This window comes from Lepisosteus platostomus, chromosome 11 (genome assembly GCF_059453375.1).
Source record: "Lepisosteus platostomus isolate fLepPlt1 chromosome 11, fLepPlt1.hap1, whole genome shotgun sequence".
NCBI classification, from domain to species: Eukaryota; Metazoa; Chordata; class Actinopteri; order Semionotiformes; family Lepisosteidae; genus Lepisosteus; species Lepisosteus platostomus.
Window position 1 is genome coordinate 2159768 of NC_142621.1, and position 16851 is coordinate 2176618.

Here is a 16851-nt window from a genome sequence, read left to right on the forward strand (position 1 = left end):
AAGGAACAAGTAATAGGTTTATTCCATGCTGAAAAAAGAAGAAAGAGAACACAACATTTCAGCCGTGGAGCCTTATGTTTGTTCTCCAAGAACATTCCCTCCTTCAATCTCCTGTCAGCTGTGCTGATAAAAGATAAAGCAAATAGCTCTAGATCTCTAGTCTGTTTGCAGACTGAGTCTGACAAACTGTTCCAAGTAAATTTGTTGTTCCCAGTGGCACTTATCTTAAAACAAGTAGGCAGAAAAGTTGCCTTTCAGCAAATACAGAGATCCAGTACAGGCAGGCAAAGAAAAGAGAAGTACAAATCTCAGCAATTAAAGCAATCCCTGGGACACTTCAGGACGATGCAGTATGGATTCCCGGCCATTCATTGAGTCAGATTAGCTGCCACTACACCCTCCACACCCCTGTTGTGGTTCCCATCTCTGTCAAACTGTTCTCCAGCATTTAAACCTTCTTGAGAGCAGTGTTACATAACTCTAGCGGACAGGAAAAGAAACTCTTCCTTTTCGCAGCAAGAACACGTCAGTGAGGAGGGGATGGCAAGCAGGTGAGCAGGCTCAGCCCAGCGGAAGGTTTCGGGGTGTTGAAAGTTCACGGCAGAACCGTCCTCAAACCCGTCACCCTCGCCTGGAGTTGCAGGTCACACCACAGACACGCACCTCAGCGATCCAAGGTTTGTTGTTTTTCAATATATACAACCCATGGTGCAGTGCGCAACGGCGGACTGGTCAGCGGTCCCCGTTCTGCTGGTACCGTTATGTGGGCAGATGCAGGTTAGGGTGTGCAGCACTTCAGATCTCAGAGCAGAGGAATCCGGGGAAGCCTCCTGGTTGTGTTTAAGCCCGACAGACCCGACATGTGCCTCAGTCTAGAGGAAGACTCCCGGAGAGGCACGGCTGGAGAAGAAAAGGCTGGTGGGCGTTACTGAGAGCAATGGCAACGGCTGGGTGAATGTTCCCATCATTAGGCTGTTCTCTCGGCGTTTTATTGAAGCCTAAGAGCTACGTGGTCTGTCCCTCGTCGCTGCCCCCGTGTCCTGCGCTGCCTGCTACGTGCTGTTTGTGTCGGCTGGTTGTTTGTTTGTTTGGGGGGACCTGGGCTAGTGGGGGGGGGGGGGTTGTTGGCGGCACAGAGGGGTACAGAGAGGGGATCTGCCTGCCCACCCCGCAGGACCTCCGAGTGCTTTTCCCAGCCCGTCTCCAGACAGAGAGGCAGACCTGGTGTGCTGGAGCTTGCCTGTGAAGCCAGAAGAAACCCGCGTTATAAACAAGCGAGCCGGACCAATGTGTTTCTTTAACGGCTGTGGCCAAGAGAACAACAGGAGAGGACAATGTCGCGCTCGTTGTGTACCGCTCGAGAGGCTTTAAATACGCAAGCAATGGCGTACTCCCCTACGGCAATGGCTCTGTAGCTGTTTCAGTGGGGCAGCAGAGGCTCGGCCGGTGTGAAGAGCAGACAGAAGACAGCGGGCAGAGCCAGGCTGGCCTGGCGGGAGAGAGGTCCAGTAGGAATAGCCGCACACTGGAGTAGACGCTGGGGTCGGGCCACCTCTACTCCAACTCAACACTTGGTCCCCTTTGGCTTCTGCCAGTGTGCAGCTGGGGGGAGTGCAGACAGCTGCAGGTCGATGCACCCATCGGCCTCTACTCGTCTGCAAGTCCTCTTCTCCCTTCTCCCCTGTTATATCAAGTGAGGGGACGCTCTGATGAACGAATCCAGATCACAGTCTTGCTTTAGGAGGCTGTGAGAGATCCCCCTTTCTGACAGTGTGGCAAGGGGTCTCCACATAAACCTTAACCCCTTCTTTCCACTGACAGCAAGAGCCTCACGCGGTCGATTCCGGGTGGCCAGGTGCCCTCACTGACCGTCTTCCTTTTTCACCAGCAACCCGGAAAACAACCGAGGCTGCTACCAATATCATCCCACGGTAGTCTTTCTCGGATTTGTTGTACCGCACGGAAAATGGACACTGCCGCTCACTCAGAAGCTGTCTCACCACTGTTGGACCTGCTGCTGCTCACAAGAGCCCCTCTGAGAATCTAAGTGGCAGAGGGGCTCTGTCTTCTCTGGAATCAGAGCTGGGCTGTGCCGTATGATGTTCCCATCCAGAGAAGCTCCTCTTGAGTGAATGGAAATGCATCCTAAAAGACAAAAGCTGACCTCCAGGAACAATCGCCTCACTTTTTGACGTCCATTGCTCTTCCCTGCTTTGTGTCCATTCACCGTGTGGTTTTTGGAGAGGCATTAAAGTCTCAGATGAATGTTGACGGACTGGAGAGGAACAGAAGAGCAAGAACTAGGCAGAGCTTAGCACAAATCTGTGATTTGCATTTTGCTAAAGCGATGCGCTGTCCTCTAGGATTTACATGGGAGACTCCTGACTAACACTCTGTCCTGTATTCAAGGTCTCTTTGTCCATCAGGCCTGGAGTGCATTTTCAGTAGGAGCGTTTGTCTTGATGTTCTGTAATAATTACACTCTAGTTCTCAATTACCCTGATGCCCTTTCATTTTTAACGTCCATTGTGCTAAAAGTTTTATTCGATGACTCTCTTGTCCCAGGATGCCAGCTTTTAGGGTTTAGTGTGTCTCTATAGAGAATTGTGTAATGCTGTTAAGAACACTTCTCTCACCAGAAGGTATTAGTCTGGTTTGCAACTTCACAAATTCATTAAAGAAAGCCTTTCTGTATTTTACTCACAATACCCCATATTATATTTCTGGGAAGTTCACAGCTAGTGTTTTTTTTCCTGAAAGGCCCCTCGCTGGTTTGTTTCATTTAGAAAATGCAGGCCTTGCAATCTTTTTCTCACATTTACTGGGTTTAATCCATTTGCAATCTGCTTACTGGACAAAAGTAAGAGTTGTGAAACTTTAAATCCACGTTAGTGTAAAACAATACTAGTGCCATTGTGTTCAGGAACAAAATGAACATTTAACAAACCCAGTCAATAGTCAATTTAAGGAAATGGCTGTTACTTTCTTGTGCCTGTTGAGGCATGTTGGGCCCAGTTCTCTTCAGGTCTGAACGGAGTACTTAACTACTAACAACTCTCCTCAAAAACAATTGCTCATCCAGCAGATTTGTTCTTCTAGAGTAATAATCTCTTGAACTTATTGAACTAAGTGCTTTTCAGTCTGCATTTAACCAGGAAGGAGCAACTCAACTGTTTTTTTCTTTTGTGCAAAACAAGAAGATGCAAAAATGAGGTGGATTCATAAGACTCTGGCAAAGTCAGGGCACTAAACAGACTAATAAAATCAAACACTTTTCTTAATGGCAAAAATTGCTCTTGGCATGAATTATGAAAAAAAACATAACCAAGCAATCAACATCTACTATGTCTTCAAACCTGGAAAAAGGTTTTAATATAGTTTTCTTTTACAGCTCTTGCAGGTTCCATACATTCACTTTTGGGAAGTGATTAAAAAAGCAGTCTGAATACGAGAGCATGCATGGTAAAACTGGACGCAGAGAATCCCTATCAGTTAGCCAGCCTCCGGTTATACTATTGGTAAACATTCAGAACCTGTTGGCTCATCGGGGTAGTAAAGCACATGTCCGCGACAGTGTGTGTCAGTCTAAAATGACACACAGCGTAGAAAAATGCAAACACAGCAAATTGTGCTCAATGCAGAGTCAGGCAACAGCCTGCACCCCCCCCCTCACATGACTCAGGAAGTATCACACACTCCAAAAGACAAGCACCGCATGACCTTAGAGAGCTATATTGAGGGCTATGAAAACACAGCTCCACTCTTCCTGTATATGCACTGCTCTGCTGCTGTATGCCAGGTAGTTCAAAAGTCACTGAGTGCTGATGAGGCACTGTTTCGGCTCAGGACAAGTGGTTTTGCTGAGAGCATGTCTCCTCCGTCTCCCGTGCGCGGTCTTCATCTTAAAATAAAAAGTACACCTTTTTTATATTCCAGCCAAGGCTGCTGTGCTATTCCTCAGAGCCTGACGCCTGGGATATCTGACTGACCTACTTCTCTTAATTGTAAGTGCCTGATGTGATCGTGGTCATCTGTGATAGTAAGTGGTTAGCACTTGCTGCCCCAGATACCCTTCTGGAAGCACATCCATCATCAACAAGCCCCCCGGAGAAAACACGCTAAGGGACTTTGCAGTGTACAGTGAGACGAGCAGGTGGCATGTTTCTCCCAGTCTCATTTCCTCTGGCCCACAACGACAGCGACGCAGGGCTCAGCCCGGCTGTGGCTTTGAAAGCGCAGGGCCACCACAGAATCAGGCCTCCAATTCTCGTTTAGCAATTCAACGAATCCACCTGGGGCCTAAATCTTGTAGAACATCACAAACAATTGTTGCGTTAACGTGCTCCATCGTCCCGGCAAGCAAAGTCATTTTGTTGACAAATGGAGTAGGAGGAGCAGCTGCTGGGATGGGGGTGTTGTCATATGGTGACACACAGCCACATGTCTCCTGTTATTCCCTGTCCATTCCCGCTCCGTGAAGCAGACGTGTGGGCAAACAGACGTGTGTTGCTGTAAGACATGAACACAGGCACAGCACGTTTGGGCACAGCAAGACAGCAAGATGAAGAACCGAATTCAAAGCCAGTATAAAGATGCCCCTAGCCTTGGAAAAGGAAGTTAAAGCTTCCTGTGTGGGTAACATTTCTTCATCAATTACTTGTTCGCTTTTTTTTTAAAAGATCTGGCTCAGCGAGATTCCCCAACTCGAAGTGCCTGTAACTTAAACCCGAATGGATCTGGCTGAATCAGAAAGTTCATTATTGTGAAAGATCGACTTTGCAAGGTGTTGATCACCAGAGTTGGCAGCTGGGCTGCATTCTCACATTAGGGTTGAGTGACACCAGCTTTCACTGTTGGGGTGTTGTTTTTCAAGTCATGGTGAAAAGCCAGTGTCTCGAAGAAAGTGAGAACTTACAGGAACAGGTTCCCGTGCCAACCTGTTTCCACTGCACACAGCTTCAGCTCCCCTGAGCGAGAGGATACAATGCTGACCGTCTTGGACGAAGAGTGAAGGAAGTAGTCATTTCCTGGTTACACCTAGCCTGCTTCCTCAGAGGGGAGTTTAGGCCCGTTGTGCCCAGGAGTATTGAAATGCTCAGCACTTTGTGAGTTTTATAGCACTCCTCTTTAATCTTCCCTGGTCCTCACTTGCTCCTGCCTTTGTGTATAGCATCAACATTTATTGCGCTAATAAGAGCTGGTGGCTCATGCATCCTGTGTCACACTGCACCACTTACACCCAAGATTTATGACCATATTAAACTGGAAAACTCCTTTCTGGTCAAGGTCACACGAACGTATAACTCAACCTCATCTGGATATGTGTGAGCAGGGAGCAGCGTCAGAGTGCTTTGGCTGCAAAAAGCAGGGTTTCATTCCACTCTGCAAAGAAAGGAAAAAACACTACATTTTGGCTCGGGGTCTGAAGTGTCACAGCTGAAGAAGACTTAAAACCTGAACTGTTGTTTTTCCTTTCTCCTTTTCAATGTGAAACTAACTTCTTTTCTCTTATCATTTGATGCAATAACTTTGACAACCATTCTGATTTTTTCCATTTTCCCTTGAAGTTCTCTTTCATTATTTAGCACGAGTGAAGACTTGGAAAGTTACAACCATGTGGTTTTGAGACACGTTAGTGCTGACTCAGCATTAACTAACCAGTTTAAAATGTCCAGCTAAGCTGGTAGAGATATCGTAACAATTTTCCCAACAATGTAAACAATGTTCACCGTCAGCACTCGTTAATCAGGCCCTGTCAGACTGTCATTGATTCTGCTCTTTCTACTGTACAGGGGATCTTTAAGAGTTTCAGATTGGAGGACCTCATTTCAAGAAACCAAATACCCTGAATAATTATTGTGGATTACAAGCAGGATTGCAGGTCAGCAGAGTTTATCCCACACACTGGATTGGAGCCAAAAGCTCTCCTTGGTCTCTTCAAGCTGCCTGGACAGAATCCAAGGTCCTGCAGGTGTTTCTAAACCCCAATTTCAAACCCCACCCTGCATGGTTGAAAATTCAAGAATGAATCACAATGTGACCCTGTCGCTTTCTGAAGAGGACGCTACGAGACCACGACCACCAGTTCCCGGCCAGCTGTGTACACTGTATATCATGAACAAAAAGTATTCAGGCTGTAACGTATTTCAGATTCTTCGGCAATCTATCCTTCTGCAAATGTGGCAAAGGAAAAAACATACCCTGCAATCACAAATGTGATTTTGCCTCAAGGACAACGTAACATTTCATTTCAACCTAAAAAATTATTGACATTTAAAAATGATCTTTCATCCCAAAGGGCCCTGTATTGTTTCGCGTATAGATGGGGCCCCTATTCACCTTTTACTGGAGTGCAGCCACACCTGGGAGACACACAGAGGCCATTCTGCACCAGCAGCCACACCTGGGAGACACACAGAGGCCATTCTGTACCAGTAACCCCACCTGGGAGACACACAGAGGCCATTCTGCACCAGCAGCCCCACCTGGGAGACACACAGAGGCCATTCTGCACCAGTAACCCCACCTGGGAGACACACAGCGGCCATTCTGCACCAGCAGCCCCACTGCCCAGCAGGTCAGGGGGAGGAGAGAACCACTGATGCACCAGCTGAAGTAAGAGGGGACTTGGGGGGGCCAGTCTGTCCAATCCCATAATGGAGCTGAGCCAGGACACCAGAGTTAGCACACCCCTACTCTCGCGCGCAGCCACGTTTGTGACCGCAGGGCTGTGAGCTCATTGTAAAATGTGAGTGTTGGACTCAGTGTCCGGGAGCTTTTCCCTTTCTTGTGTTTCGACTCATTCTCTTACATCCCAGAAAAAAAGACATCAAGCGGGGTTTTAGTTTTTTTTTTAACTTAAATGAAAATTCAGTGTATCCCTAAACTAAGCCTTGTGCCTCACATCAGTCCTGATGGATTAAGGACTGGTTTCTGCTCTGGGAGTAACTCCCTGCACAAACAACATGAAAAGTGGAAAAAAAAATAAAATAATAATAATAAACTACATGCAATATGAACAAACGAAGAGAAGTACATTTCCTGTAAGATTCTGTCTACAGTGCAGTGATGTCTCATACTGACATCATGACATAAACCGAGGAGCAGACGGAAAAACTGAATTAACTGCGATTTCTGCATCACTTCTCTGCAGACGTGAAAGTTTTTTTATGGCATTCATGCTTACTGCATTAGTGGTGGTGGTTTAGTTGATGCAGTGAGCAAGGCAAAACGTCTTGAAACGGACACACCAAGACACGCCAAGAGGGAGGCCAGCTTTGAAAAGAGAGGCGCTATACAGTATGTGAACAATCACTCCATTAATTAAAAAGGTGATAACCGCACTCATCCTGCAGGGTATGTATAACTCCTCAGTGCTCATCTGGGCTTGTTTTACCCCAGTATAAAAAAATCTCAGGGTATTATTTTAGCTCATCAGGGTTTGACAGAAGACCATCCCTGCTTGCCCGAGAAAATGATTTCCGAATGTGAGCTGGAGAGCAGGCAGTGGAATTTCTGTCGCAGAAGTGTGTAGTGCCTGCTCGTCTGAGGAACAAAGTGAGCACTGTGCTAGCTGTTCTCTCTTTTCTTTCTGAAGTATCAGTGTCCAAAGTACTTGACAACCGCGGCAGGCTGGGAACCAATCAGAATCCACGCAGCAGCACTGTGGTGTGTGTAGAATCTGCAGGCTGTCGCTGCTCCAAAGCCCCGGGTGTTTGATTGCGTAAGGACAAAGAAGAAAAAAACATTTTTTAATGCTTGAGAAGAAAAAGAGGTTTACCACCTTGGTCACTGGATAAGAAGAAAAAAAGAGAAATAAGTGAGGCCCATTCGTTACCAGGCCGTAGCTCTGGAGAGCGCTAGGGAGGAAAAGGGCACAGTCTCTACACAAAAGGCTGAATTCAAAACGGAATAAAGGACCTGGAGGAAGAAGGACAGTTATCTAACAGAGCTGTTTGCGAAGGGAGGAGTTAAGGAGAGAATAAGAAAGACGCAGGGTTGGTTTGGTCCAGATCTGGCCAGTTCTAAAGACCTGCTGTTGTGTTTTTTTTTCTCCTTTGCTGATTTATCAGATCTTTGCTGTTAAGCTGTGCGTCTTTGACGCACAACACGCACCGAGTTTTGCACAGCGAAAGTGCCAGGCAGCTTTGCCGCAGGAGTACCCCGAGACAGAACCCACTTTCTAATGGGAAGCTCGGTTTGTGACCCCAAAATTGCAAGCACCCAGGTGCCGGAGTGGGAAACATGGGATTTGACACGCACCTTGTGTGCTTCCGTTCCATTTTGGCTCAGGAGGAGAAATGCCTTCTGCTAGAGAGGTAGACCTCAAGGGCAGCTCTTTGCCTACTGTTGGAAACATGTTCAGAAGGCGGAAAGGGGAATAAGGCAGCGTGGAAAGGCCTTGGGCATGCGAGGAACTGACAAGGCACTGGCGGCTCTGTGCGTTTGTGCATCTCCCCCTTCCGAAGGCAGTCCTCATGCTTCGCTCTGCCGATCCGAAGGGAGTGCTGGAGCGGGGCTCTCCTCGTTATATAACGTGTGCCGTGACCGGAAGCCCCTGCACGGCAGCGGGAGAGGAGCTTGGGATCTCTCCGCAGACAACAGCAGCCCTCGACTCCGCGGGAGCTCCGCATCTGGGAACGGGGGAGGGGGACGAAACGTTTCAGACAGAATGACCGGCTTGCCCGCAGGGAGGGGAAGAGAGACGACGAAACCTGAAAAAAGGCTGAATTTTAACCCGTTCCAAAGCAAAACACTACAGGGTTTACACAAAGGCATGGGCCTAGGTGGTGGTGACGCCAATGCTGAACAATGAGCGCACCTTCCTTTACATCTAGAATCCCAACTCTTCTCCTCTCCACTCTTCGCCTGTCCCCCAGCCTCTAATTTGGAGGAGGAGAAGGACCTGCTGTCCTGCAAACACACTGGTCAAGACAACTGTCCCGGCCTCCTAACTCATGCTGCAAGAGAGCAGCTCTCATTAATAACACAAAAGGCACTTTCCAGAGCCTGATTCTGGGTCACGGTAAAATAAAAAGCTTTGTGTTGAGGAAATTAGCGTTCATAACTCATAAAATAGTGGCTGCAAACATGTCCCTGTCTGAACTTGCTCTAACAAGGATACCCTCCTTGTTACTCCACAAAACATTCTCCCCAGTGTTCAGTGCCATGTGCAGAGAGACGTATTCACTGGATTTATTTTTCTGTTAGCACACACAATCAGCACAGTACATTGCCACATCACATGTCTTAAAATTTGATTGATTATTTTAATACACATATTCCTAAAGATGCAGCTGTCTCTCCAGCTCTGCTATAGATTTGTATTCTTGCACAACCTGGCTGAAGGAGGCTGGCCAAAATTTACTATGTAAATTTACTATAAATTTTCACTACACTTAATTCTTGGGTGTAGTTATTTCCCAGTGAAATGCAATTTTAAAAAGCCCCTCGCATGTAGACCTTATGTGTCATCACTGGGTATCAGGAATCGGATTCCACTGAGTCTTTTGTCTGAACTCTTTTGATTTTTCTTCTGGCTTACTTCAATAATAATCAGATTTGAAATATTAAAAACAACATTTTGTTTTAAGGTCCAGTTGAAATGTGGCTGCGGCTGATCTTCACACATGTCATAACAATGATCGGTTTGGCAATTTTGACACAGGATGAACATTGTTTCAGATCCGATGCATCTGAAATCACGTAAAATCAAAGGCAAACCGATCACTTGTACTTTCCCAGGCTCCAGAGTTTTGAGACAACAGATGCTGTGAAAGTCTCTGTCTGGCACCAGCCTTGCTGCCTGCCCACTCAAATATCACCACTATGTCCTGTTTCAAGTAATAATTATAATAATAATTGCTTACACTTATATAGCGCTTTTCTAGACACTCCACTCAAAGCGCTTTACAGGTAATGGGGATCCCCTCCACCACCACCAGTGTGCAGTACCAACTCAAGAAGAAACTCTCTTTCACCTTGTGTATCAGCTTGAAAGCCATGGAGGTTATCTGACTCTTTAGTTTAGGGGGGAACTCTTCTTGACCAGTCTGTCGGATGACTCGTGGCATTGATGAGATAGATCAATATTCGCGAGACGGCCGGGGGGTGAGCGTGTCTCTGAGCTGAGGTTTTAAATCATCAACACAGAAGAAGTGGTCCTTCATTGAAAGTGAGGATCCTTTCGCTACAAACATGAATGAACTGGGTGCCGTTTGGTCTCTTGTGAGATAAGGAGAATGGCCCCATTGACAACAGATAAACAATACCAACAGAGCCAGCTCATTGTTTCCACGTTAAATACCTAATGAATCTTGTGACTGTGAGAACAGGGTGTATGTTCTGTTCTTCTTGGCTCACAAAAGAATTTCCAGCAGGCCTTTGCAATTTTATGGTTTCGATGCCCTCATGCATTTAAAATATCATTTCTGACTGATTCTTACTTTCGGAAGGTACATGTGCATACACAACCTCCGGCAGCAATACTGAATCCCTTTATGAGATAGATGGCCGGCGAGTGCCAGCTCCATTTTATCTACGTATGGTTCTTATGATGAAATCGGTAATTCAATTCTTGCTGAGCAGCAGTCAGCAAGTCAAATGCAAATCCAAGAAGAAAACATCAGAGACTCTCACGCAACAGAGAGTGCAGGAAGACTGGAGGAACAAAATATTAAAAACAGAAAGTACAGACTACTTTAAATTCTGAGTTTTGAAGTGCAGAGGGTTCAGGCTGAAGGTTGTCAAAGTAAGCAAAAACGAAAGTTTTCCAAAGTGTATTTTGTAGCAATCCCATTTTATAAACCAGAGTAGACCTGAAACCAAAACCACAACATCATAGGAATGCCAGACTTCACCCATTACAACCGTGTATTGAACACTACAGTGCTCTCCAAAGGAAGAAAGACTGTATCACAAACAGCTTGAACAGCCGTCTCAACTCCTCCTGCTCTTACCACTCTGGGGACAGGAGCCCCAATTCCTGCAATAGAAAGTAAAGCCACCGATCTCCCTGGATCAGAGGGCGAACGAGTGTGTCGTGATGGACGAGGCCCAGTTTGCAATGAAGAGGGAGAGCTGGGCATGTCGGCTGTTTCAAACCACCGAGAAACCATCAGTGAAATGAAAGGACTCCCCCAGTCACAGACCAACAATTTTGCCACGAAGGACACCACGCTGATCTCTGTCTCACGCAAGCGAAAGCTTGTTCCGGAGAGGAGGTCGCTCTCTTAATCCTGGGATCTCACACCGAAGAGACAGAGAAGCTTAGCTGAGCTTGCACTTGTGCAATAAGGAATCATTTCACATTCCGGCCCGTAAAGCCTTTTGATACGACACTGTAAGACCTCGTTCACGTCACTGTGCTGCTGTGGGAATGGTGCTCTTAAAGTGATTTAATCCCTCGCAAAAATAAGTAACACAAAGATGCGAAGGTCACCGAACGTGAGTGCTGATCTGCAGGCATCTGATTTGTGACATTCTTTCCCTTTGGTCGTTTAATTGTCCAGGTTGTCGAGTTTGTAGTCCAAAACAAACCTCCTTAGTATAAAGAGGGGAGCGTGACATTAATACTCTCGGTACTGCTGGCTCAAGCTCACCATGAGTACAGAGACATTGTTTTAAGTCTTGGTAGTTCTTTCTTTTGGAAAATGACATTACCGTCAACCTTTCAAAACATGCCACTATCACAGAGACACGTATAACTTACCCCGTGCAGTTTGTTTGGGGACTGACTTCACACCTAAATGTCGACAAATGCAGGTAACACAATAAGCTATAGACATAACACAGGAATCACTGAGCATGACGATGCTACCTATAAAAAAGACTTGTGGTGTGCTCCTTTTCATTTTATTAACAACGAGGAGAGGCGATTAAAAAGAGAAGGATATGATATATTACTTAAAGGTATAGAGTTCAATTCAAGAGATGTTGTGTTACAAATAGCACAATGCCCTAGAAGACCATGAGAAGACCTGATTCAAGCACTCAAAACCCTCAAAGTCACTGACAGTTAACCCAGTGGGCTTCTTCAGAATCCGTTTTAAACAGAAACCAGAGGACACAAGTGGAAAATATGTGAAAGTAAATTTAGAACTGAGTACAGGAGGCCCACAAAACACAACAGGTGGTGGGAGTTTGGAACGAACTACTCATGTTGTTGAAGTCAAAACCCAAGCTTCTTTCAAGAAACAGCCGGATAAGATTCTTAAACAACTTAGCTAACAGCATCCAAGTGATAGAATGACCTCCTCTGGTTTGTAACCTCTATTATGTTGCCAGGTTTTATGAATCAACACAATTTACAGTCCCACCACCCTACACACAAACAAGTACAAAATTGTTGATCGCTGACTTCTTGGCTGAGCCTTCGATGTGAGCATTGTGTGGGAAGTAAGAGGCTTACAGGAGTCTTGAAACTGGACTGTGCTTCTGAGAGGATTAACAAAATGCAAACCCTTTTTCAAGGAAATGGTTGAGTTATTTCAATATATGACACATACAGTATCAAAGCGCATAGCTTTTTAAGTTCATAACACTACCTTTCTGGTTAAAAGCACTGGATGGGTGTAGAGAGCGGGGTACACAATTCTGAAAATTTCTTCTAGCTCTATAACAGTGTAACATAACCTCGCAATCACGGGTGAGATACACAGTCATGACCGAAAATTCTTTCTTGTAAACAATACCAACAGAGCAAGCTTGTTTGAGGCCACTTTGAGGCCAGTTCATGTAAAGACAAATCAGACCATCACATATCAGGACTGTTTGCATCACTCTGGTTTTCCGGGAGAATGGGCTGGCCTACGCTTTCTCAAGAGAGGAAATCTGCTCCTTCCTTTCTATTGGCCTATTTCCATTTCTATTGGCTTTGCTCATTGCACTCTATGTCTGAGCCTGAGATATGAGGAAGGGCATTCCAGCCTACCTCAAATTTAAATCCAGAGAGCTTGATTGGTGTGACTGACAAATAAGTAACAGTTAGCAAGACACTTAAGGACATTTCCCCAAATATTATCATCTATATTATTATTATTATTATTATTATTGTTATTGGTTCAGATTCTGGAAGGTGCAGGAATTCTAGGATGAGGTTATTTATTTGGGGGAAAAATGTTAGTTTAATCCTGAAATATCTCTTGCTGAGTGCATCTCTGTCTCCGCTTCTCTCCTGCTGGCTGCCGAAATCTGTTATCAGCACGTTTGACAACGGCCGTTACCCGGACACTGAGAATGGTGGTGATATCTTTAGGGAGTGGAAGCAGTGGCAATGACTCCTGGCTGTATCCATTCCAGTCCCCAGTCCCCACCCTGGTTTCTCCTGGCCCTGCCATGCCCATGTGTGGTTGGTGCTAGAAGACCTTTTGTCAGGGAGATCCCTTCCAATGGAATGCCAAGTGACGGTGTTGTAAATGAGCTAGTTTACTGTGGCCTCTTCCCCTACTACCACAGGCTCAGCCATGCTATCATCTGAATTCAAATGCAAAGTCCAAACCTTGAGGTGGTCCAACCACAGCGATTAAACCCTTAGAGAACACTCACGTCTGCTACACATGGCCACTACACACTGAGGAAGTATCCTCTAACAATTAAAGATATATGGCTATTCTACAACATAAGAATATAATAAATGTTATGAATGAGAAGCAGCTCTTCGGCTCATCAGGCCTGTTTGTTAGTTAGTAGCTTCTGTGCTCAAAAATGCAGTTTCACAACATGAGCATGGCTTTTATTGTGTTTACAGCACAGAGAAAGGAAGGACGGTACTGAAAATCGTTGTCGCTCACTGAAAAAACAAGCAGCTCTGTGAATAAAGAACTCCGCAGTGTGAATCAGGCGCCTTCTTGATTCGAATGAGCTATCTGACTGTGCCAATGTCCCTCTGGAAAAAGACGCTCTGTGAATTCTTTGGAAGTGGCTGGTTATCGCATGAAGAGGAGTGCAGAGCACAAGTACGCAAGTAGAGCTGTTCATTAAAAACCCAAGTCAGCGAAGGGGGAAACAATGATCTGTCACACCTGGGGAAAAATATGTGACGAAATCTATAATAACGTACATAAACTCTTCCCAAGCATGGCTGCACAAGCTCAGCGCTTTGCACTTAACATTTCTTTCATCGTTCTTTTACAGCATGCTGTGCCCAGGAATTCCCCGCCATCACCTTAAGCAGCAGGGAAACAGAACACGAAAATGAAGACGTGGACTTCAGGCAGCTGAAAGGCTTTTAACCACGAACAGACAATAAAACAGAGAGGGCACTCAGCTGTCGAGATCGCCCTTCACAACTGACCGCCTCAAAATACTGGATGAAAAAGAGAGGACGAAGCAGGGCCTGTTTCCAAGATCATTAACCTCCTGCTATTATCACGTTGTTTTTCGTTCCTTCGGTATGGCTCACCTACAGTATTGCGCCTCAAGGGCATTTCACTTTTCTCCAGCTGTGTTTTCCAACCGGTGCTCCACGCCTGCAGAGATGTTTGCGCAACTGAATTACGGGCAATTACAGCACGTGAAGGGACTGGTACAGAACCAGGACTGTGCACGCACTACTCAAGCACGGGCGGTAATTATTTATTACTAATAATAAATCCCACCCGAAGATTTGAAAGTGCAGTTTAAAAATGAACCATTTCCAATAGTTCTAAAGCGTCCATGTTGAGCTGCTTTATATAATCTGTATGTGCATCAATTCTGCACACACTGGTTTGCAGGGATTTTAGGTATTTTCCATTGTTCTGCTTTTTTCACTCAGTGTTTTTCCTTCTGTGCCCATGCATGCTTTTTCTGACCGCTTAATCCAGCACTGGGTTGCAGGAGAGCCAGAGCCTATCCCAGCAAGCGACAGGCACAAGACAGGGTGCTTCCCGGTCCTTCTTAAAGGTATAACACAATTCGACAGCAGCCTTCCACTGAAATAGTAGACACTGTGTTTCAAGCTCACAGCGAATCCTGATAGACCTGTATTTCGTGGCACAGGAGGCAGCCTTTTTAAATGTATAGTTGTGTAGAGAGAAGTGAATCATGTTCATGGCGAGGAACGCCTGGCATGAGTGACCTGATTGGCCAACAGGATGGGTTCGTGAGTACAGCCCTCCACGTGTATCTCACATGTCGTTTACCTCGGGTTGTTGTGATCAGACTTTTTTTTAAATACCGGACAATTTGAATTAAGGACTGACAACTGGTAAGCTTGGTTTCTCTTCACCCAAACCCAGCTGTACTCGTAGCAACGTTGAGTGTTCCAGTAGTATAAGACACTAATAGAGGCTTTGAGGAAATTGCTGACACTGATATCACATCTCTATAACTCTTGATTGTGTCTAAGATGTCTAAGACTACATATATTTAATTTATCCCGTACTCTACATCTGGCCGAATCTAAATAAGGATTTTTTTTTGAGAGAGCCCTTATCATGTTAGAAACCTGTTCCCATAATGTCAATTTAAGCGTGATGAATTCTAACAGGAATACTTCATTCCTGCTCATACAAAATGTATTACACGCAGGTATATCTGTGATACTGTCAAGTCACTGACAGGAGAACTAGGGATTCTTGCTTTGAAGCTTTAGTAAGCACTTCTGAAACAGCACTGCTCTCAGACTATAGCTCTTGTAAGGTTAACAGGAGAAGGGTGATGTGGGTCTGCCTCAGAGGAAAAAAAGTAAAGAGTTCTGTTTCTACTAAAACAGTTTTCTGATTAAACCATTAGCCGCTGCAGACATCTGAACTATATTAGACATGCCCTACTGAAGTTCACTTAGCATAACCAAGCACTCCTCATGCATTGCAGATCCTTTAATTTGATTCCCCATTGCAGCTTTCTGGGCCTGAGTCAAACAGGGCGCCCTATTTTAAAAAGGGGTGCTCTGTTTTTCGGTTGCAGGCCACCCTTCTCCCAGACCAACGACAAAAAAAGAGGTCAGGTACAGTACCATTCCTGTCCAGACAGGTTTTTTTGTCAGACACCATGGGAAGGAATAAAGTGAGGTTTATCCTCTCGTGCCGGAATTCTGAAACCTTCAAATGGGTCACCTGCCTATTGAATTCTGTCCTTATCTCCGTCCCGATTTGCTTGCAGCTACAATGGAGTCCCTGGTGTCTCAGCTCTTCCCACAGTAAGACAGCTGTGAGACTGAGTGCCATCACCTGAAAGCCAGGCTCCCTGGGGAGGCGAGGAGACACAAAGGCAGGCTGTGCAAAGGGAGCACCGAGGAAGGAAACGAGGCCAGGGACCCCGGACAACGGTAACCGATACTGACGGACAGAGCTGGTGCTGTTGCTGGTGCTGTTTCGGGACAGTGCTGCTGTTCGCAAACAAGGCCACACTGTTTCAATAAAGTCAGACCCCGCTTAAAACGGGCTGCTTGGATTATCCCCGTGCTTTTAATTTCTTCCATTCTCTTTGCCCCGGACCAAATACTTTCACCAAAACAGCTGTGATAGGAGCTCAAATGATATTAAGCTGGGGTAAACAGACGTGTGGGTACTGTATATGTATACAGTATATTTGCAGAAGTTTCCATTGGCAATCATGCAATTTCTGGTAACCGATGAGCGCAAACAGCACCAGTAGAGGAAACAGAAACCTTCAGTGCCACCACACTAAGATTATCTCCAAACAAGACCAAGGTTCCCTAGTCCTGGTCCTAGAGGCTCACAATCCTCCTGCTCTCGATTCCAGCTGAACCTAATTACTTAATTACTAATGAGTTGCCTGATTGGGACATTTGCAGGTTTTTTTTTTGTTTTGTTTTCATATCAGACGTTTGAGATTTTATTTTACGCGGGTGGCGCGATAGTTAAAAAAAAGACAACTTCCAACATGGCCAAGAGCCAAGAACAGCTT

At 45.7% G+C, this 16851-nt stretch overlaps 1 protein-coding gene and 1 long non-coding RNA gene across 14 annotated transcripts in view; one reads left to right on the forward strand and one right to left on the reverse strand.

Annotated features, from left to right (window-relative positions):
• The window catches only part of znf648 (zinc finger protein 648), a 46725-nt gene that overhangs the window by 16350 nt on the left and 13524 nt on the right, over positions 1 to 16851 (reverse strand). The gene's annotated exons all lie outside the window — the stretch shown is intronic.
• LOC148651749 (uncharacterized) lies at positions 10 to 16377 on the forward strand. Of its 2 annotated transcripts, XR_015925155.1 has the most exons (4): positions 10 to 677; positions 14134 to 14566; positions 14805 to 14883; positions 16084 to 16377. It is a non-coding gene; the product is annotated as an uncharacterized LOC148651749 (long non-coding RNA). The 2 variants fall into 2 exon arrangements; XR_015925154.1 differs by lacking the exon at positions 14805 to 14883.